The sequence below is a fragment of the Copadichromis virginalis genome, linkage group LG3 (genome assembly GCF_057382275.1).
Source record: "Copadichromis virginalis isolate Kocher_CV1m ecotype Utaka linkage group LG3, C_Virginalis_male_GT1.1, whole genome shotgun sequence".
In the NCBI taxonomy this organism is placed as follows: Eukaryota; Metazoa; Chordata; class Actinopteri; order Cichliformes; family Cichlidae; genus Copadichromis; species Copadichromis virginalis.
In genome coordinates, this window is record NC_140620.1 from 7,144,571 (window position 1) to 7,168,133 (window position 23,563).

At 42.4% G+C, this 23,563-nt stretch overlaps 1 protein-coding gene, 1 non-coding gene and 1 pseudogene across 2 annotated transcripts in view; 2 read left to right on the forward strand and 1 right to left on the reverse strand.

Annotated features, from left to right (window-relative positions):
• The window catches only part of LOC146712510 (protein NLRC3-like), a 160,804-nt gene that overhangs the window by 102,169 nt on the left and 35,072 nt on the right, over window positions 1-23,563 (forward strand). The window lies entirely within an intron of this gene.
• Window positions 5,973-6,091, reverse strand: LOC146712514 (5S ribosomal RNA). Its single transcript, XR_014919567.1, has one exon. It is a non-coding gene; the product is annotated as a 5S ribosomal RNA (ribosomal RNA).
• LOC146712515 (5S ribosomal RNA) lies at window positions 6,448-6,566 on the forward strand (annotated as a pseudogene).

Here is a 23,563-nt window from a genome sequence, read left to right on the forward strand (position 1 = left end):
CTGGTTGTTCTTTCTCTGATCTCTGTACGTTACAGAAACAAGACCCTGTGATTGGTCCCTTCTTAAAGTATTGGGAGGTGGCCAGGTTGCCAGATTCAAAGGAAAGAGATGGTCTTGGTAAGGGTTCGAGGGAATTGGTCCGTCAATGGGGGCGGATGAAACAAAGGGAGTCTGTGTTGTATCGCTGCACTCATACTCCTGATGGAGTGAGGGAGGTTGACCAGCTGGTGCTGCCACAGTGTTTACAGGGCCGCGTCCTTCGTTTACTCCACGATGAGCATGGCCATCAAGGGGTTGAGCGTACACTGCAGTTGGTGCGCTCGCGATATTATTGGCCGCACATGTATGCAGATATTGAGAGATGGTGCAGAGATTGTGAAAGGTGTGTTCTTTCTAAGGCTGTTGTGCCAAAGATTAAAACCTTTATGGGTAGTATTTCTGCATCTCGGCCTCATGAAATTTTGGCAATTGATTTTACAGTACTTGAACCCTCAACTGATGGTAAAGAGAATATTTTGGTAATGACTGACATCTTTTCTAAATATACTCAGACTGTCCCTACAAAAGATCAGCGAGCCAGTACAGTGGCAGAGGCTTTAGTGAAGCATTGGTTTCATTTATTTGGGCCTCCAAGCCGTATACATTCTGATCAGGGGCGAAATTTTGAAAGCGCTTTGGTGCAACAGCTGTGTAAAATTTATAAGATAGAGAAGAGTCGGACGACACCCTATCATCCACAAGGTAATGGTCAATGTGAACGATTTAATCGTACACTTCATGACTTGCTGCGTGCCCTGCCTCCTGAACAAAAGCGCCGGTGGCCGCGGCATCTCTCCCAAGTCACATATGCGTATAACACCACAGTACATCAGTCAACTGGTATGACTCCATATTATTTGATGTTCGGGCGAGAGCCACGGTTGCCAGTGGATTTTTGGTTGGGTGCTGGCAGTGAAGTTGATGAGGACGTCACTCTTGAAGAGTGGGTACAGGAACACCAAAAGTCCTTGGCTGCTGCATATGATGTTGTGCAGCAACGGTTAGAAAGGAGAAGGGTTCAGAGAGATTTGAATTCCTCTAAATGTGCTAGTCCTGATTTGGAGCAGGGCGATTTGGTGTATATGAGAAACCACTCTGTAAGAGGTCGCAATAAGATTCAAGATTTTTGGGATCCCACGCCCTTTCAAGTAGTGCGACCTCCTCCTGGTCATGGCGTAGTATATTCAGTCGCTCCTGCTGGGCACACTGGTCCACTTCGACAAGTACATCGAACTGAGTTGAGAAACATTCCAATCAGGGAATTGGATGGAGACCAAGATAGTGGCCTACAAATGTCAAAACAGGATGATCTAACCGGAATGTTGGCCACAAATAACAGTATGGTTGATGAAGTGGAACAGATGTTTACAGAACAGGGAGATGGAGGCGATTCTGCAGTGTTGGAGGAAGGGACGTTGAGTCCCACACATGTGGGGGTGCCCCATTTGGATTGTTCTGGGGACCTAGAACCTGGGGAGGAAGATGTTGCCAGCTTGACGCAAGGGTCTCGTAGGTCAATGAGGAAGACTGCTGGACAGCACTCAAACCCATTTAAATTGCCACAATCCATTATAAAATGAGCAAAATTTTAAGTGTGCTCTCTTTTCAGCTCATCGTCGGGTCGCCGATGCCCTTTGAAGGGGAGGGTTGTAACAAGTGTCACCTGGCAGTTTGTTGCTCTCTGCCAGGTGATTGGCTGAAGAGCTGTGAAAAGGTAGTGGGTGTGTGGGGTGAAGTCAGCGCTCTTCTGTGGAAAAAACCAGAGGCAATTAATTCACTCAGGTGCGAGTGGGTATACTGTCGGTAAGAGACTTTTGCCATTTTTTGTTTGGATCTTTTGCTATTGCATGTGCCTATTTTTTAATGTGTCATTGGACTTTTTTAGTGTGACCACGAATTTTAATAGAAGAATTGATCAAGCCCTAGATCGACTGCGCGCAGGGAAACTGATCAATATTGTAGGTATATTGAGTGTTTGTTTTAGTTTCATGATTTTGAATGGTTTTATAAAATTGCTATTTTATTGGGTAATATTTTAATTGATAATGTTGTTTGTTTTTCAGCTGTGCTGTCTCTGCTGTCCTTTTTTTTGTTCTTTTGATTGATTTGTAATTTTGTTTTGGTTAGTCCGTCCAGCCGTAGAGGCGGTTATTGATTGAGAGTAAGTTTTGTAAGGGCGGACTAACCTCTCTTTTGTTTTTTTTATTTTAATTGTTTGTGCCACTTCCCTTTATCTCTCAGATCACAGGCCATACATAGCACTGATTCCCAGCTGCGCTGAGACCCGAATTGTTTGCAGTGTGTGCCACGATTGCAGTGTCACTAAGCGGGGTGTGACGGGTTGTAGTGTTATTTCGCACAGTTTGTGTGGTAAGTCTCATGTGCAGCTGGGATATCAGCAGGATGTGTTGTAAGTCCTGTCTGGAAACGACTGGGAATTTGTATGTTTAACTTATGTAATAAATAAATGATCAATTATTTCCTTGTCCCGTTTACTCATCCCTTGTCCTCGGTTACATAAGTAAAGACCGCTTCACCTTTGAAGTATCTGATGAGTCAAAACCCTTTACCAGACAAGGTGTTCTATCAACAATAAACAGCCTCTATGATCCGCTGGGTTTTGTAGCACCAGTCACCATACAGGGGAAGTCGATTCTACACGAACTTACAGCTGAAAATGGGGACTGGGATGCTCCACTCCCTCCCGAAATGGAAGAGTCTTGGACACAGTGGAAAGACTCACTCAAAGACCTGCCTAACATGACCATTCCCAGAGCATACACAGACATTTCCCCTTCAACAGCCGTGAAAAAAGAATTGTGTGTTTTTTCAGACGCATCTACCAAAGCCATAGCTGCAGTGGCCTATTTAAAAGTGACAGATGCAGAAGGACACAGTCAAGTAGGCTTTGTAATGGGCAAGGCTAAGCTAGCACCACGCCCAGATCAGACTATTCCAAGATTAGAGCTTAGTGCTGCCGTTTTAGCGGTTGAGCTCGCAGATCTTATCACAGATGAACTTGACTGTAAACTAACTAGATCACACTACTTTTTACACAGACAGTAAAGTAGTCCTAGGTTACATCTACAACGAGTCTAGAAGATTTTATGTTTATGTCAGTAATCGTGTGACTAGAATCCGCAGATCTTCTCAGCCATGCCAGTGGCACTATGTAGCTAGCAGTCAGAACCCTGCAGATCACGCCACTCGTTCTGTTCCTGCATTCCAGCAGCCGCTTAGTAACTGGCTCACTGGCCCTGACCTTTTGCATCAGATTCGGAGTTCTCTTAATGACTCCTATGACCTTGTAGAGCCCAGCATGGACTCAGATGTAAGACCTCAAGTAACTGCACTCAAAACAACAGCCTCAACTAAAGAACTGGGCTCAGATAGATTCACCAAGTTTTCTACCTGGAAATCCCTCACACGTGCTCTTTCTAGACTAATACATGTCATCCACAACTTCAAATCACCACCAGGCAAAGCCAATCACTGTAATGGCTGGCATTACTGTGAAACGGGACTTACTGTGGGTGAGTTAAACCAAGCTCAGAACCTTGTCATTCGAGCAGTACAGCAGGATGTGTATGCTGAAGAAATCAAGTGTGTGCAAAAACATGGAAAACTACCCAAAACCAGTCATCTCAAAACTTTAGACCCCTATCTGGACAAAGAAGGACTCCTTAGAGTAGGTGGTCGCATCAGAGACTCAAACATTAGCCAAGGTGAGAAAAACCCTCTCATAGTTCCTGGCCACCACCATGTTGCAGCGCTTCTCATAAAGCACTACCACGAGCAGACCCAGCATCAAGGTCGCCTTTTCACAGAAGGAGCCGTTCGCTCCGCAGGATGGTGGATAGTGGGCGGTAAAAGGAAAGTGAGCACAATCATCTATCATTGTGTTACCTGCAAAAGACTTTGTGCCCCTTTGAGCACACAGAAAATGTCAAACCTCCCTCCAGACCGTCTCACAACAGATCCCCGGTTCACGAATGTGGGCTTAGATGTGTTTGGTCCGTGGTTTGTGTCTTCACGACGTACAAGAGGAAGCGTCATCCAGAATAAAAGGTGGGCTGTCATATTCACTTGTTTGAGTATTAGAGCAGTTCACATTGAAGTGGTAGAGTCACTTGATACATCTAGCTTCATTAATGCATTCCGACGATTTCTGGCCATGAGGGGACCAGTGAAAACTGTTTGCTCTGATCGAGGCACCAATTTTGTAAGTGCATGTAAAGAACTGAAAATCCCTTCAAACTTGGACAACACAGCTGTGCACACCTTCTTAAAAGAACATGGATGTAAATGGACTTTTAACCCACCTCATGCCTCCCATTTCGGCGGAGCATGGGAGAGAATGATAGGTTTAGCACGGAGAATATTGGACTCTATGGTTTTTCAGCTTAAGACCACTAAACTCACTCATGAGGTTCTCGTCACCTTCATGGCAGAGGTGGCTGCTATCATAAACTCTAGACCCCTTGTCCCGGTTTCATCAGACCCAAGTGACCCCTTTATCTTGACTCCAGCTGTTCTCCTGACTCAAAAGGTAGCACCCCTTCAGGCTCCAGCTGAAAAATTCACAGCATCAGACCTCTACAAACATCAGTGGCGCCAGGTTCAGCACCTGTCGAATATCTTCTGAGACAAATGGAGGAAAGAGTTTCTCCCTACCCTACAGCCACGCCGAAAATGGCAGTCTAGCCAGCCTAACGTGAGCTTAGGAAGTGTTGTGGTACTCAAAGACAGTCGAGTGCCAAGAAATGAGTGGCCTCTTGGTCTCATAACTAAGGTGTTCCCAAGTAAAGATGGTAAAATACGTACCGTGGAAATTAAGGTAGCTAAATCAGATGGTACAAAGGTGTTGACCAGACCTATCTCAGAGATCGTACCCTTGGTGCCTTCTTAACGTGTTGTTTTCCTCAATGTTTAATCGTGGCGTTTATTCACGCCAGGCGGGGAGTGTTCTGTATCACTAAAATATTATTCCCAGTAAGTTGTTAGTTATGTGTTTTTAGCGCCTTCTGTGGTCGCTTCAAGTAATGCACCGTAGAAATGGTTTGTTTTGAAACAACTTTATTGAACAGGAAGTCAGCTCAAGGAAAGCAAGTGAGCAAAAGGAAGAGAGACATATCGGCACACGGCTTATGGTGTCCTGTCGGAAATTTACTGTCTACATCTTTGGTTTATGGTTGTATCGCCGGTATGTATTTAAAGTTAAATTACAACTTCTTTTTGTACATTATGTTGCCCGCTAGCGCAGTATTTGACCGTAAAGCTAGTCTCGGTGCTAAGCTAGCTATCCGCGATGTCGGAGGTCGTCTGAGATAGGTTCAGTAGTTGTTTAAAAGTTTATATAATTAGACGTATGCTGTGTGGTAGTATTGCGGTGTATAAATGTATGTTATGCTACGCTTATGTATGTCATGACTGTATTTTTTGTCTTGTTTTTAGTTTTACCCTTTTGAATGTCAGTAAACCTGTTGACAACGCCCATCGGTCTTCAGAGTGGTGATATGAGAAAGGTGTTCACGCCCTTGCATCAGACATGCACCCGTAACGGCACACCATGATATCGTGTTCCCTGCTCAGGGTAGCACACTGATGCGCATTTATTCAGTATTCTTCGGGGCCGCAGTCGGCAGCCAAGAAGAGTTAAAACTCGTTGCACAAGAGTGTCAGGTTGACACTGCCCGCTGCACGCTACAAGGTTAACAAGTTCCTCACTACTGAGCCCAGACGGACTAGCCGTAGACATTCTCTACATTTACAGAATAAATAAGTTTGTGTATTTCCTAAATATTTCGTTCTTGTTGTTTTTTTTTTGCACAAAAGCGAAATGCAATCAGGAGCGTTGTCATGAAGCTTTTCCTCAAGCTGCCTCCACTGAGTGAGCAGCGGCGCCCTCTGCAGTTTGTGTGTGGAAGTGCGAAAGCTTACAGCACCTGCTATTCCCAGGCGGTCTCCCATCCAAGTACTGACGAGGCCCGACCCTGCTTAGCTTCCGAGATCAGACGAGATCGGGCGTGTTCAGGGTGGTATGGCCGTAAGCGAAAGGTCAGCTCAGAAAAGGCGTTTTTATACATGCTGTAATGACACATACATGCTTACGTTTTTGTTTTCTATATTTAAGTTAAAATGTCCAAACGACAAAAATGTTGGACTTCCAAATCGACCCAACACACTGTTTTCTCTCTGTCACTTTAACACTGTGCTGTAATCAACGAACATGTCTTCTTATCGTGATGTTACTGCGGGAAAAGCATTTTTGGAGCTCAATTTGAAGCTGCAGTTAATAACGAAGGTTTGCATGTTGTCGCTGTAACATATGAAGTTTAGCACAATAATACATATCAAACTTTGTGACATTTGCCAAGTATAAAAGGTCTTTTATAGCGCATTTACCTCGCTTACGGCCATACCACCCTGAACACGTCTGATCTCGTCTGATCTCGGAAGCTAAGGAGGGGCGGGCCTGGTCAGTACTTGGATGGGAGACCGCCTGGGAATATCAGGTGCTGTAAGCTTTTGCACTTCCACACACAAACTGCAGAGGGCACTTCTGCTCCTGCTTGTGCTTAGAGGCATGAGAAGTTAACATTTATGGGTGATAAAATCTTTTTTCTATATTTTTAACATGAGAATATCAGTTTTCCATCTTGTCTTCCAGAGTAATCGGACAAAAGACAAACGTAGAACAAGGAAAAAAGAGGCCAAGTGTCTCACCTATAAAACAAAATGACTGTTTTCTGAATAGTCTCACACAGATAAACATTTGCAGGGAATACCTTTTCCTTCAAAACAAACGTCACAGACTGTGTTTTTCTTTACTGATTGTATTTGAGTAGAAACTCAGATTAAAATGGCATCATTGCTCATAAAATGATTTAACTGTAAAAGTAGGTGTAGTGGATCACTTTGCATAGATCTAGATAAAAGTGCAGTAAGCAAAGACTACAGTGGTCATTGAGCAGCTGTTCCTATAATGTGAATCTGGGATAAAGGCACAGATTATTTGTTTGCCTTTGTTTCCTGGTTCTTTTTTTCTTATCCAAATGGAAAAAAAAGAGCATAAAAGTACTGTTTACAAGCAGCTTATCTATCTCATTGTGCCCACTATCATAAAATCTTGGTTGACTGAGCACTGAGCCATCTACCACTCGAAATTGAACCTGTGTGGGACAACAACAAAGTCCAGTATACTAAGTTTCAGTAATGTGCAGTTTTTCCTGTGGAAGATGTAAATCTAAATAGATGTCCTATTGTATGCATAATATACCACTGAACTTTATAAAACAACTTCTAAAAGCAAATTTCGATTTATTTTAAATTTTCTCAAATCCAAACAGTGCTAAAAGCATACACACAGTCAAATATTTTTCATACGAGGTGCTGAAGGTTCTGCAATGTTCTGTCAGTGCGCCCCAGGGCAGCTGTGGCTACAATGTAGCTTGCCATTACCAGTGTGTGAATGTGTGTGTGAATGTGTGAATGACTGAATGTAGAGTAAAGCTCTTTGGGGTCCTTGGGGACTAAGTAAAGCGCTGTACAAATACAGGCCATTTACTGTGCGTGTGTTTATGCTCAAGTGTATGAATAAATTAGTCAGTTTTAAACAGTTTGTAAGAGGATTTTTATGAAATACAATATAATCAAGTGATCATATATTTTCACATAACCAAGCTTATTGTTAAAGAGAGCATAATGCATTCCTTACTTCAGTGTCTGAGATGTTTGACAAAACATGATATAACGATGCATTCTTTACTTCAGTGTCTGTGATGTCAGATAAGCATGATATACTTCTGTGTCGTTATTTTCAGTTTGTGTGCAGAGGTTAGATAGCTGAGATAATGCCTGAACTCTCCCCTTTCTGTTAAAAGAGGAAGTACTATGTAACCCATGTTGGCCTATAAATAAAGCAAGCAGCCTGTGCTCGGTGTGTGTGTTCCTCAGAGACATTCACCCGTGCGCACGTTCTTATACTCTCTGAGTCGGTCTGCAGTGTCTTATTAATCTTACTTGTGTTTGAACAAATGTCTACCCCTGACATTTAATTGGTCCTTCGTAGCCGGATAACTAACTGTTATTTTTAACGTCTAGTTTTCCACAGACGGTCTTCATCGATCCTGACGTCGTGTTGCCTGCGCTGGAAAAAACCTGTGCACAGTAAAGGAGAAAAACCGGGACCATTCGATCTCCGGTCAGCGTCTTATACAGGCCCCACGGCGCCAGGACAGGATGAACCGAATTCAAAACGCAGTGCCACAGTAAGGTGAATATGAAACACTGCATTCCATCTAGCGCTAAATTACATTGATATTGAGATTTTCCTTTAAAATAGTGTGTAAACCCGGTTAGCGCCGACAGATCTCAATCCAGAAGGGATTTAGAGACAACAGGCAAGAGCGAAATTCTAGAAATCGCTATTAAAAGTTCCGGTTGCTCTGGGAAGCAGCTGTAACGGAACAAGTTCCGGTCGCTCTGGGAGTGGCTGCAACGGAACAGGTAGAAGGTTGCACAATAAAAATACGGAAAATCTCAATAAAAATTATAAAAGCGCGCTCTGTTTGTGTCAACAAAGAGGAGTGAGTTGTCATTTACGACCCAATACGTGGTCGAACCGCTTCTCAAACTGTTTTCCTGTGTACACTCACGAACTGGTTGGAGTGGGAGACTAAGGTTGTGCGTCATCACGTAAAATCAATAACCACTCTCTCAAATAGTGGGAGAGTAGAAGGCTGTTATTGATCACCTGCCCGCTCCTTTGTGCCAGAGAAGGTGTCACAGTTCTGACGTAATTAGTTCAAAATGGGTAACTCTAAAACGAAAGTAAAATTAACAGTAGATGAAGAGTGGTTAGAAAAAAAACTGTTCAAATGCAGGAATAATCAGTGCAAAAAGGTGGAGAAATCCACATAAAATATATTGTCCAGCTTGGCAAGGCAAATGCAACCCTGATTCAATAAATGCTTTAAAAACCGCTTTGCAAAAAGAGAGATGCATAAGGTAGATTAAGGCTGTGTCATTGTTCAGCCAAGGAAAGTGTGTGAAAAGATAAATGTTTCCATCCTGGAAGTGGGTGAGACTGCAGCTCATTCACAGTCCTTGATGGATACAAAATAAAATATAATAGTAAACTACTTGGTTCGATATGCAACAGAGAATGAATGTGACTGAAGGTTGGATCTGAGATGAGGCAAACAGAAGACCAGTCTAAAAGGAGGCACAAACCTGTTCAGAGAAAAAGCAAATTTGTACAGATTGGATGAACTATAAATTATCTGTTTGCCGAGTAAGATGATCCTAACTATTAAATTGGCTCAGTAGTAGTATAGTGATACACACTAATGAAATATTGTAATATACTATTGTCATTATATAGACAGAAAAAGATGATAATAATTAATAAAAAATATAATATTAATATTGACAAGAAGTATCCTAGCCAGTATGATGTGAGATGGACAATTGTTATGAAGTAGTCTGCATCAAGCTTAAGGTTTGCTCAAACTCAGTATAATGAAATATGAGATGAAGAAAATAAAGGCAATATCTAAACCAATTAGGTGCATAGAGGCACTTAACCTGCTTGAAATCCTGTCATTTATCCTAGATAAATATTACTGAGATACAGAGCACATGTATAATAACAACTAATAAGCCAAACCCTGTAGATAATAACTAAACCTACAGGATTATGAAGCTGAATTAAATGTGTGGACACCGCTAAGTTGATGAGCATGTTACACATTTTCTTTTATTTTTTATTTATTGGTTTTTTAGAGCAGAGGCTGCATGCTATTAAAAGCCAACACATGCAGCTGTCTGTGAGCTCAGTTTCCCCTCACACTTCTGCTTTGTTTCTGGCAGCATTTTTCTTTGTCTTTTTGTATCCTGACTCATGTATGTTTTTGTTCTTTTTGGTTTTTTTTTTGATTATTTTGTAGGTTTGGAAACAAATTTGTGCCAATACTTGTGGATTACGGTGACACATAGTGATTAGGCATATGATTTACAAATGCCCAGTTTTAGAACTGTGAGCTATGAACAATGCAAAGTTTAGGAAAAAATATATATATACACAAAACAAAAACTTCAAAGTTTGAAATATGTAAGATGTGTGAATTTTTTGAAAAACTAGAAGGTATCTAAAAATGCATCAAGTGAAAATGAAATTCTCTAATGACACTCTGATAGTTAGGTCAGCATCAGGACCAGAAGGCCTGTGAAACCACAATAACCTTTGAGTGCAGAAGCAAGGGAAGGAATTAGGCCAGTAATTGCAGACATGCAGAAAGCAGGTATTCTCGTGAAAACTAATAAAGCCACATGTAATACACCAATTTTTCCAGTAAAAAAGGCCAATACAGGAAAATATCACCTAGTTCATGATCTAAGAGCAATAAATGAGGTAACAGAGCAAATACCTCCAGTGGTTGCTAACCCACATACCATCTTGAACCAAGTGACACCAAAAGAACAATGGTTCTCGGTGATTGACCTCTCAAATACATTTTTCTCTGTTCCCTTACACCAAGATTCACAGAATCTATTTGGATTTACTTTTGATAATGAAAAATACACATACACCAGGCTACCACAAGGATTTCAAAATAGCCCAACACTGTATGCAGAAGCTCTAAAGAAATCAATGTCACTTTGCTCTCTCCCTGCTCCAGGAAAATTTCTGCTGTATGTAGATGACATATTGATTACAGGCCATACACAAGATGATTGTAAAGAAAACACAATGACGGTTCTGCAACATCTGGCAGAACAAGGCCACAAAGTATCACAACACAAGTTACAACTGTGGAGTGATAAAGTCATCTATTTAGGACATCAGCTAACAGGCCAAGGCCGCACCCTACTAGAGAGCAGAAAGACAGCAGTCCAAAATGCAGCAAAGCCAATAACTAAACAGCAAATGATGATGTTGTGATATTTTGATACCATGGTAGCATTTACAGGATATTGTTTTGTAGTAATATTATATAGGAAAACTGTTACTCAATAAGGCCCATTTACTAGTTGTTTTTCTCTTTCTCTCTGACCCATGTATTGATGTGTAAGAATCACAGGCTGGTACCCCAAGGTCGAAAATACCACAGAGACTTATCTTTTAGAAAAGAGCTTGTTAAAAGCCAGGTGGTTTGTTTCAGAATTTACTAATGAAAGAACTCTGTATTCTATGTCTAGGAGTGTATTTTGCTGGGATGATCATAAATTGTAGCTGAACTGATAAACTACACAAAGGATACTTCTTTGCTCAGAAGGCAGGAAGACGTTTCCTTATTTGGTCTGTACCGGTTTGAACTGAGAACCTGCTGACGCACGAACCTTTTCTTCCTCTATATAAGCTGTTTTATACTGAATAAACCTTTGAGTTGTGGGAGAGCAATCTGAACAGTCTATGTGTCACTTTGTTCTCCTAACTGCTCCCGGCGCTGTAACTAACCCGCTGAACGGCATACTTGAGTGTTACTTTGAATAATTAGGAATCTTATAAGGAAAGGACAAAACTCTGCTTATCGCTCACGCCACGGAGGAAACCCGGGACGGAAATTTCCTTCAATCTGGTGTCAAGAAGTGGGATACTGACGAAGGTAGGCACTCGTCTTTTATTTTATAAGACTGTGTTATGCCTTTCTCAGTGATCCATAAAAGAAACGGGATATGCTGATGAAGTTTCACTTAGTGATCCAGAGAGATACACTGACGACTTCTTTAGTCCCCGAATAAAGTAAATTAAAAGCAGAAAGACACAGGAAGTTGCTGTTGTATTGCGAGAAGCTGCTCGTTAAGTGAGAAGTTGCTCACCCAAACAAAAATTGCTAGCAATAAATTTAAAGTAACCTCAGCTGTGCCACAGCAAAATACTAACATAAATCCTTCAAAGTGTGTAAACCCCTCTGGAAATCACTGAACATGGGTCAGAATAATTCAAAGACCACAGACAGGTCCGATAAAAAATCGAAATTATCTGTAAAACCCAAAAATAATAAAATAAAATATAAAGTTTCGAATAACAGCTCAGTACGCCTCCCACTTCCGGTCACGTGCAACTCACGTCCGCGAATCGGTGAAGACTTCCATGATTACGTAACCAGAACATGCGGAAGTACTTACGTGACTGACTTTGTTTACAACTTAAGAACTGTAAGTTCAATGCATTCTAATTTATTTCCGGAGCCCTATCCCGAACGATTATCGCCAGAAAACAGGTCAGTAAAACTGAAGGCCAGTGCAGATACTACCACGAAAGCTAAAAGTGTTAAGTTAATGTTGAATTTCGATGTTGAAGGCTCAGAGGAAAGTGAAAAAATGATGTATGCAGGATCTCCTCCAGCACAGCAGGGAGATTTCAGAAGGAAAGATAAGAGTAGAGACGTATGTTTTTATTGTGGAAAAATAGGACACTGGTTTCGTGAGTGTCGATTTGCAGTCTCCGACAAAGCACGCGCACCTCGACCACAGAATGCAGTACAAGTTCCTGCCACTAGGTGTCAGCGGAGCTCTTCCAGTCAAGGTAACTGGTAAGCTCAGTTTTCCAGCAGCCGCAGACACCCAGAGCAAAAATGAATTTGTGTATTTAATTTAACACAAAGTGTGAAATGTTTGCTGACACTGATAACAGCTTATGTTTTCTCTGCCCTATGCACATCATGGAGAAGGAACAGCCTCTGTGTCAGCTGGACGCCTCAGCAGAGAATGAACTCAACACCTTTTTGTCTGGTATTCCACGTTACACACTGTGCCAAAAAAACGTGTACAAATACAACAAGCCAGTATATGTCAAGCAATATCCCATTTCCACCGAAAAAGCCGCAGCTCTAGATGTCATCATAGGAGATTTATTGACTACAGGAGTAATAAAACCCACACTCCTGTCAATCCTGTGCCAAAGCCTAACAAACCTGGCGTATGGCGTTTTACACAAAATTTAAGGCAAATTAATGCAGTCATTATGCCTCTGTCACCTTTCGTTCGAGACGTTCGCAGCATATTGACATCCATTTCCATCCACATTTTACTGTGGTGGATTTATGCTCTGCCTTTTTCTCAGTGCCTGTGCATGAAGACACACAGCCGTTATTTGCATTCACACATAGAAATAAGCAGTACACTTGGACCCGTTTGCCCCAAGGCATGGTAGACAGCTCTGCTGCTTTCTCAATGGTGGTCCGTGCTACCCTGGACAGCTTCACTCCTCCAGGGCTGCACCCTGATCCACACGTGGATGACCTCCTCCTCTGTGCTCCGAGTGAGGAACTATGTCAAACTGTTACACACATGCTTCTCCAGCACCTCCAACAGACTGGCCACAAAGCATCGGCAAAGAAAATGCAGTACTGTCAGACTTCTGTTCAATATTTGGGATTCACATTGTCTCACGGAAAACGTTCCATGACTGCAGACAGGGTCAAAGCTGTGACCTCCGTCCCTCGGCCCACTACACAGAAGGAAATGCTGTCCTTCCTAGGCATGGTGAACTATTGCAGACAGTGGATACCTGACTGTTCTTTTCATGACCACATTCTGCGTGACTGTTGTGAACCTGCACAGGTGTACTGGCCCAAGAGCATGGCAGTGGCTACCGTCCAGTAGCCTTCTATTCAAGGTGCTGTCCGTGGTTGTTCAGGAATGCCGGCCTGCCTGAGGGCAGTAGCAGCTTGCTCTATCATGATAAGGGACTGCGAGAAGCTCACACTCTCACATGACACTATTCTACACACCAATCACCAGGTCATGACCATTCTAGCAAACATAACTACACAACATATGCAAAACTCACTATAAAAGCGAGCAGCACACCCAATTCGCCAGCACATTTATTGATCCTATGCTGTGTTCTTCTGACCGACAGGATGGCAAAGACAGGCTTGACGATCATGACTGCATGACACGTATACAGGAATCCACAGCACCACGTCCAGATTTAGAGCAAAGACCTATCCCAGACTCAGCCACGGTTTATGTGGACGGGTCCTGTTCAAGGCCGAATGATAACTCATTTCTTTGTGGCTATTCAGTGGTGACATTGCCTGACATCATACTAGAGGCTCACTCATTACCATTTCACTCAGCACAAAAAGCAGAGCTCATGGCTTTAATACGTGCCTGTGAGTTACATTTTGGATAAGCGTGTGACGATTTACACAGACAGCCGCTATGCGTTTGGCGTTGTACATGACTTTGGCACATTGTGGAGACAAAGAGGATTTAGATCTGCTGATGGAAAACCGATTGCTAATTCTGATCTTGTGCAAAGACTTTTGCAGGCTATACAGCTACCATCGGCCGTTGCAGTTGTAAAAACAAAAGGACACAGTACAGCTGACACAGACGAAGCAACAGGTAATGCCCTAGCAGACGTGACAGCCAAGGCTGCAGCTGCGTCGCAGCTCCCACCTCCACAGGAAATATTATCTGTGCCCCTACAGCTGCCACTTGTTAAACTCCCAGACTATTTAGACACAAATGTTGATTTAAAATTCATACAAGAGCAAGCCTCTACATGTGATTACACCTATTGGGAGAATAATGACTGTACCTTAGATGACAAGGATGGCCTATATAAAAATTTTGAGGGTTTGATTGCCCTCCCATCTTCCCTGCTGCCAGTCCTTGTCCGACATTTTCACGTGTGAGTCATGTCGGACAAAGAGGGGTAATAGGGGCAATAAAATCAAGATTTGTAAAATCAAGATTTATTTGTAAAATCAAGATTTGTAATTGAGAAAACATTGCATGCAGTAAAAAGCATATTAGCAACCTGTCTAACATGTGCACGAACTAATGTAGGAAAACCAAAAGGAAAACATCAGCATTTACCACAACCAGATTTTCCATTTCATACATTACAAATTGATTTCACACACATGCCAGTACAAGGTAGCATCAAGTACTACCAGGATCAATTTAGTAAATGAGTAAAAGCTTATCCAACCTCAAAAGAAACTGCAGAAGTAGTCTGTCAAAAGTTGAGCAATGAAATAATACCCAGATTTGGAATACCTCACCAGATTAACAGTGATAGAGGACCTTCATTTACATCAGAAGTAATTCAAAAGTGTGCTAAAACTTTAATGACCTGGGTCAAATTACTTCCTCAAGTCCTCTGTGAGATTAGAATGACTCCATCTGCAGTAACCAAATTATCTCCATTTGAAATAAGATTATTTCCAACACCATGGTCATCTTCCAGAGGGGCACCGCTGTTAGAAGGTGATGTAGATATTGCATTGTCCGACTATGTCTACAATTTGGTAGAAACACTGAATAATAACTATCAGAAAGTTTGTCTCTCTCAGCCTCTCCCCTCCACAGTTCCACCAGTGGAGACCAGGAGATGCGTGTTGGTGAAGCCGCTAAAACCAAGGACACTCTGGGAGGCCGCGCGTTTTCCAGCCCCCAGGCTGTACTGGCAGTGACGAAGAACCAGCATCCTTACAGACGGACAACCTCAGTGGATTCATGCCAGCAGGGTTAAGACCAGCCCAACCAGACCATCTCAGGCGTCGGATCAAGCAGACGACATCTCCGGCGAGCCAGCGCCAGGATCCAATCCACCTACACACACGCAATTACTGATTAACACACAACGCCTGAAAGAGCCAAGGCTCAGAGCTCTTTGATCCTTCACGTGAACAAAAACAAGGTACTCAACATCCAGCAGGAATAGAAAGCCGAGAGTACCACATGATGTCTAATCTGATAAAGCCAGACTCATTCCATCCTGATAATGGAGAAAATGAAATGCCCATCGTCATCATACGACACTTATTCAATGTCTCTCGAACCTGGGACCAGGCCAGGAGACGACTGAAGAACTGTTTTTCTTATATATTTTCTTATATATTTAGGTTATTTATCATATCTATCGCATTAACTTTAGGATTTTTCTTTGCTATTTTGTATTGTAAACTGCAACCATGTTCACATTTCTGCAGGTCGTATTTTGCTGACGATACCTCATGCCCTATTTTGCAAGACACCTACTTAATGCACTCCTCACGTTCCCTAAAATCAGTAAATGGCAACATAAACGCCACTAATAAACCATTTTATGCACCCCCTAGAGCAGGAGCTAACGCCTGGTATGAAAATGCCAGAATAGTCGCTCGTGACTTAGGAAACAGTAACTGTTATGTCTGTTCAAAAGGTAACCCAGAACAGGTTATAGTAGGATACCCCATATCCGGTTTCCCCCTCACTGAGGGACTAGAGAAAATCGGCGGAGATAATGCTCTCCTTAAAGACACTTTACAGTTGACTCTGAGCCCTCTCGACTGCCTACTTAGACACACACACACACCAACTAATCCTGAGACTCCATTAGGCGAATTATTGAAGTTATCTAATGACACCGCAGGGACCTGCGCCCCAATGAAACGCCCTAAGAATAGGTTAAAACCCTCACTGCCCCTAGGACAGATCCCTTTCCATTTTAATACTAGTATGATATGTCTGCGCAGACTAAAGTTAACTGGCCCAGACACCCACATAGATTATACAAAGGATAACTACACATTTTTCTCTGACTCCCCAGGTGCACACTGTAATGAGACATGGCTAGCTGTCTCTGTGGCTGAAGTTGTATCATATCTGGTGGAACACACCTGTCTGGATCCAAGCGTCGTAGCTGCTCCAGGATGAAAATTTCCAGTTTTGCCTGGAGCAGAATTTCAGGGTCGCTCTTGTTGACTTTAATAGCAACAGTTTGGTTCTTTTTTGTATCGCGACATTTCGTTACAACACCAAAGCTTCCTTCTCCAAGGAAAGCCTCCACCATGTGGTGGTCTCCCAAAATGGTCCCTTTAGATATTCCAAGCTCATCTGAGCCAAAGGATGGGTTGGCTGACATGGTGTAATGTGTCTGTTTGCGCTGTGGATTGGTGAGAAACAAAACTGAACTTGTTTTGGTTTCTCTCGTAAATTGCTTTCAAAACTTCTCGAAAGGGTTTTAGTTGCTGCAGGTCAACGTCCGTTAAGCATAAAGTAACAGGTGAGCGCTCCTATTTATGGGTTTTGGGATCAAAGCAAAGTTATGACATCAGAAAGGATCAAAGCAAAGTTACCACGTCACAAGCGATCGAAGCGATTCTAATATGGGTGGCTGTGGCTCAGGTGGTAGAGCAGGTCATCTACTGATCGGAAGGTTGGTGGTTCGATTCCCGGCTTCCCCTAGTCTGCATGCCAAATATCCTTGGGCAAGATACTAACCTGAAATTGCTCTCCGATGCATTCATCGGAGTATGAATGTGTGTGAAAGTCAATTGTGCTTGTGCGAATGGGTGTGAATGGGTGAATGCACAAGTTGTGTAAAGCGCTTTGAGTGCTCAGAAGAGTGGAAAAGTGCTATATAAGAACCAGTCCATTTAATATATGCGCACACGTGCTTGTTTGTGTAATATTGTTCACACTAAACTTGACCCTAATCAAACCCTAATATCAGTCAATCAAAGAAAATGTTAGTTTTGGAAAATTTTAAAATGACATAACTGACAGTTAAAACATTTTTTGTTCATGTATTTGTGTCTTCGGGGTTTTTTTTGCATACCATGTCAAGCTTTTCTGTATATAGTCATGTCGTAGATTTCGGAGCAAACAAGAAATTGAATTGGATTTTAATATTGCAGTGCTTGGATTTCGGATTTGGTGCTTAAAACTTCTTGAAACTGTAACCGTATTTCATTCACCACAAATAACTATCTGATTGAATAGTTTTCTTATCAGATAGAGAAATAAAACGAGTCGCAAAGTCTAAAAGCAACATTTCTCTGCCTGGGCTGTACCTCTGCACGTTAGTCTGTTTCAATGTGTGACCCCCCACCCCCTCCCTGATCAGTCGGGGGTGAGTGCGCTAATGTGCCTGGAGGCCGTTTTAATGAGTGTTTGCTGGAAAACGAAAAATACAAGAAGGATTTGTACGTTTTCACAACGGGGGAGTTTGCGTAAGTACTAGTAAATAATTTTCTCCAGTGTGTACGTTACACATGTTATTTGTTTAAAATTGGTATTATTATTTTGCTAGCTAGCAAACTCGCGGGATAAAGGATTGAAGTGCACTCAGTGCGATACAATACGGTGCCGCTATTCTAACAGTTAGTTATTGCAGGGTAACTTGTAGAATATGCTGTGAATTGAACCAAGATTACACAGCAGTAGCAGTAATACGAGTTACTTCCCTCAAGTGAAAGCGTTAAACGTTAGCCCGATGCTTAACTTGCCAACGTCAGGCTTTCTGATTGAAGGCTAAAAGCGACGTTGTCACCAAGTAAACAGAATATTGATGATATTTTTGTGTATTGCTGCAGCCTTTTCAAGTATTAACCTGGTGTCTTTGGGAACACCTTAGGGGGAGATGACGGTAATATGACTGAACCGTATGGGAACAAAGAATAGGCACTTTTTTGTGCTACCGAAGTTTCCTCGCTTTCATTCAAAATCTGTTTATCATTAAACAATTGAAACATAATGGCTTCGAGCTCACATTGAGGCCTGTGGGGCACTATCAGCCACTGAGACAGTAGACAAGTGACTATTTCACACTTTAAGGCTGCCTGTTTATTTAAGGGAGATGAACAGTACATTATAACTGTACATAATAATATCAATGATGATAGATTAAATAAATGGGTTTTTGAAAGACGCTTGTGCATTTTTAAAGTCTAAAGTGTTGAATTGATCTGAGTATGTCATCTGTTCAAAGCCTCTCCCAGTCAGTGCTGTTCTCTATGCCTGTCTTACTCTACATGATGTTATTAGCACAAACACTTTAAAGGTGATAATTAGGTCTACAACAATAACACAGACTGCAATGTAGTTAAGCGTCTTACAGTTAGTTTTGAATGAATGAACTTAAAAAACATCACAAGCAAAGATCTGTCTCCTCCTGCTTTTTGTGTCACATAAGAAAGAAGCATCAATATCTGATGAGAAGACTTATTAATTTGGCCTTTCACGTGGTCTTACTCAGGTGATGCCAAGTGAAATATGCATCCTTTTTATGGTAATGTGCTGGAAAATGTTGAAAATGGACATTAAACGTGCTCACAAAGTGCTTGAATTTGACCCTGAAAGGTGTATGAACCCAGAAAAAGTCACACTTGGAGTAAAAACCTCTCATAGCAAGTTAATCATATTCAATTGATTTGATGCTTTCAGCACAAAATTTAGTCACACAGTCAGGACAGCGGCTGATTTACCTTCATCGGTAAACGTGTTTATGCAGTACATAGTAACAGTGTGGCTGAGTCCTCTGGTTCAAATCAGTTCCAGTACATTTGGAGATGTAAGTCTTAACCTTTCACATGCATCGGGGGGGGGGGAACATTTAATCTGCACAGTACTGCCGAAGTGCAGCGATACATTGTGAAGTGCACATTTCCATTTCTCATACAGTACCGAGCAAAAGTCTTGAACCACCCCCTTATTTTTTCGTGTTTTGCCAGGTCAGTCTGTGTTAACGGTGTTATTAACTGCATTCTTCAACTAAAGAAGTGAGAACAAATGATGTGGGGTTTTGTTTTTTTGCAATAGGCTGCAAGTAAATGTGTACAGATACAATTTAAAATTGGTTCTTTGTTAAGTTTTCTGGTCCTTTCCGTGACTTAGGTGTCTGTTTATGTTTGAATGTTTCAGAGATTAGTGTGAAGGGTCTTAACAGACAAAAAGTGGTCAAATACAAGCCCTGAATTAAAAATCAGAAACACTTTAAAAAGCCTGGAGAGCTATTCCTTAATACCACTTTAAAGATTACAGGGAAGTCCGGATCCCTGGAAGCAAATGAGGGATGGCTCAAGACTTTTGCACAGTGCTGTACATGTCATGTTCCCTGTTTTATAGCTCAGCTCAAACTGACACGTTCTCACTAACTGCTTCTCATTTTCTCCACAGTAAACTTTGACCACTTCCAGATACTGCGGGCCATCAGGAAAGGAAGCTTTGGAAAGGTAATGCAGCCTCCATTTTTCACGCCACTTGTATATTGTTTGCCCTTAATTACCCACCACGGTCGTCATCTCTAAAGAATCAGTGCAAGCGAAGCGAAATGTGCTGGGATTACACTTCAGTTCTCGTGTGCTGCTGTTATTTAATAACAGTTATAAATGCAGCTTATGCAATTATTTCTATAAAGGCAGTTAGAGGAGAGCCGATTTCTATTTCATCTCACTCAATCTAGGTGGGAATTTTGACCCCACGTCTCAATTTAATTACAGAGCACATTGAACATCTGGATGAGACTTCAGTAATGAATTCAGGACTGTGTGTGTGTGTGTGTGTGTGAGATACACAATTGGGGCTGCAGAGATTGGAATAGTTTACCTTCATTTTAAATATCACTGCCCTGTGCACATTGTCGGCTTTAAAATTCAAACTTAAAGAGTTTGTAAGTAAACTGGCTGAGATGAGACAGACGATGCACCGGGTCCTCGTCTGAGTGCTGGCTTTCAGTTGTGCTGTCTCTCTTGCCCAGCCATGCACACACAGACACTGTGCTACACTTACACAGTGAGACAGATGCTCACAGAGACGTCCAGATACATTTTGTCCTCGCTGGAGGTCATCTTGTGTTTTTTGGCCCACTGTGGCCTCACACCGAGCTCCTGCTGTTTTTTGAACACTTTAACAGCACCAGTCTTTAGCTTCCTGTTGAACACACTTAAGTGGTCACTCACTTCCTGAGCCCTGGGCAATAAGAGACGTTTTGTGTTTTATAATTTATTGATATGTTTGATCCTTTCTGAGCTGCGTTAATGAAGCAGTCATTAGAGCACCATGTCCGCTAGAATAGTTCTGTAGTTTGATGCTTGAGTCGTTGCAGACTTGTTGAAACTCCCTCACCCGTCAAAGCAGCGTCTTTGTTATTCGAGTCCAGCAGATGGCAGTGTTTCACTGTCTGACGGCTGTCTGAAGCTTCAGCTGGATTATTCGTTTAAATGAGATCATTTTATAAAACTTACAACAACAGGCCTGAACCTGCTCAGCTCCAAAGAGCTGGCTAAACGATGGGGCATGTTCAGAATCTTCCTGAAGTTTAACAATTTCCCAAAAAGCTCCACAAAGTGAATTTCCATATAAGACAAGAAGGAAAGAACAGGGTGTGACGTGGAAGGGGCACTCTGGCAAACAAATTACTGCTTTTATTAAGTTACAAAACTCGCAGTCTTGTTCACGAGTGATCAGAGAAGGGAACAGGAGATCGACAGATGGATTGGTGCTGCGGCTGCAGACTCTTTACCAGTCCCTCTTTACCAGTCGATTTACGTCCTTACCATAGCTGGACTGGCCATCGGGCATACCGGGCATTTGCCCGGTGGGCCGCTGGCGATATTTTGTTTTTATGGGCCGATGGATTTTTTTTTTTAGGAAGGGTATATATAATGAAAGGTGTTGGATTGGCTATTGGTCATGATCGATTCTGGGCTGGACCAATTACAGCCGAGGAGGCTGGATGCACCCGCCCCCTTGTTTAGCAATCACGTGATTTTCGCGCACTGCATGCCGGGAACTCGTGGCAAAGCAATCCAAGTACCGCATCAAATGCAAGCATTTGCAGCACCGCAAAACGTTCATTCTCCGGTTCCAATACCTTCTTGTTTTTTCTTTCTTGCTTTTTCTTTGCCACACAAAAAGGAATGTACAAAACAAAAGGAGAACAATGCCGGTCGGTACAAAGACAGACTCGACGAAAAGACAAAGAAAAGATACGAGGAAAAAATCAAAGGAGTGAAAGGGTCAAACCCTATGAGCGCACAGAGTGGACAAAAGACGTCAGTGTGCTGCCCAACTTTCACCACGCTCAGATTTATAATTATACGGTTCTTGCAGTGAGTGCATACACTCGTGAAGTTTAGTAACTTCAGGTCACTGCAACAAGCCCAGGTACAGTTTACCGACGGATGGGTACAGGACCTTGAAATGCACTGTGTAGAATGAAAGACCATCGTACGAACAAAGGTAAGTTTACCAGCCTCACAAATCGTCGTCATAAATACACATTCGTTAACCGTTTATTAATATAACCTTTGAGCTCAACGGTAATTAATTAGTAGTGGAAATAATTTCTGGTAGCATTACAGAAATGTAGCAGTGACAATAATATTGTAATGACCTGGCTGGGGTTGTTAGCCAGGTGCATTCTGGGTATTGTGTTGTCTGTGTTTTCTATCGCTCTGCTAGTTCCTATGTGTTTGATTCGCATGTTGTGTTAGTGTTATGTTAATGTAAGCCAAAGTGAAGTTGATGTCTGTTCTGTGGAGTGGGTTGAATTGGCATGGTTGGCTGACACCGCGACTCTGTGTGGTGGGAGCGTGATAGGGGTTTGGTGTCAGCAGCGTTACGTTGTTGTAGAAAAAGATGGTAAATAAACGATTGGTGTGAACCACTACAGCCTCCTGCTGGATCATTTGGGGATTATCAGTCTGCTGCTGAGACGCTCGGGGTTGTGCGGTGTATGACGACGAGTGCTCTCCATTCGTTGTGAAGTTTAGCGATAGCTGCTAGAGCCCCGCTAGCCGTTTTAGCTAGTGAGCAGGTTAGTCAGTTCAGCTCCACTAACCCACGGTCGTTACAATAATGTATGCTGTAATCGCACTGGACAATTAGTGATACAAAACAACTGTTTTACCCTGTGAATAAAAGTATATGTTTTTGTCAATGTACCATGGTAATAACAGAAGCGAAACGCAATATTGTGTCAGGACAATTCACTATTTATGCACAATAAATAAAGGAGCATAGCGCGACAATTTCTGTTCAGCGCCAGACTTGCTTGTAACCTATATCACTAATTATGTTAAGAAAAATGACGCATTAACTACTACAAAACTCTGACCTTTGTGGGAATGCTTGGAGCAGACTAACATGGAGTGTTCTGAGACGTTTTGGTATATCCAGACCATCCGTCGGCTCTTACTTCGGAAACATGGCTTAAAAATTTCTCTTCAACGACGTAATCCGATTAAAAAAAAAACGATCTCTTTACCCGTCGGCTTCCCGTGGCTGTCATGCGACCGGCTATTGCAGTTAATAATACAACAGCTTCTTGGCATTTTTTGGGTTTCTTTTTATCGCTGTGTAACCGAGTTCAATTGAACGCCTGCGTGCGCTAGTACCTCTTGCCACAAGTTCCCAGAATCCTTTGCGGTTTTACCCCTGAATGACGTCACATTTTCAATCTTTATCCTGGTGGGCCGGTCTGTAGTCAAAATGCCCGGGCCGATTTTTTGTCCCAGTCCAGCCCTGGTCCTTACCCTCTGTCACAACGGGACTGAACGGACTCACGCATAGGCTCTGAGCAGGGAACAATAAAGGTTTTTTATTTACAGAAGCACCAGGTGATCTATTTACACAGTGGGGAAAAGACAGGTTCTGGGAATCCACACACGAACAGGAGGGGGGAAAGACACTTGCAGTCCACACACGCTCCAAAGTCCTCACTCCATCCACGCTCCACGCTCCTCTTCACACTCCACAAGAAACACAAAAGCTCGCTCCAATCCTCACACACTTG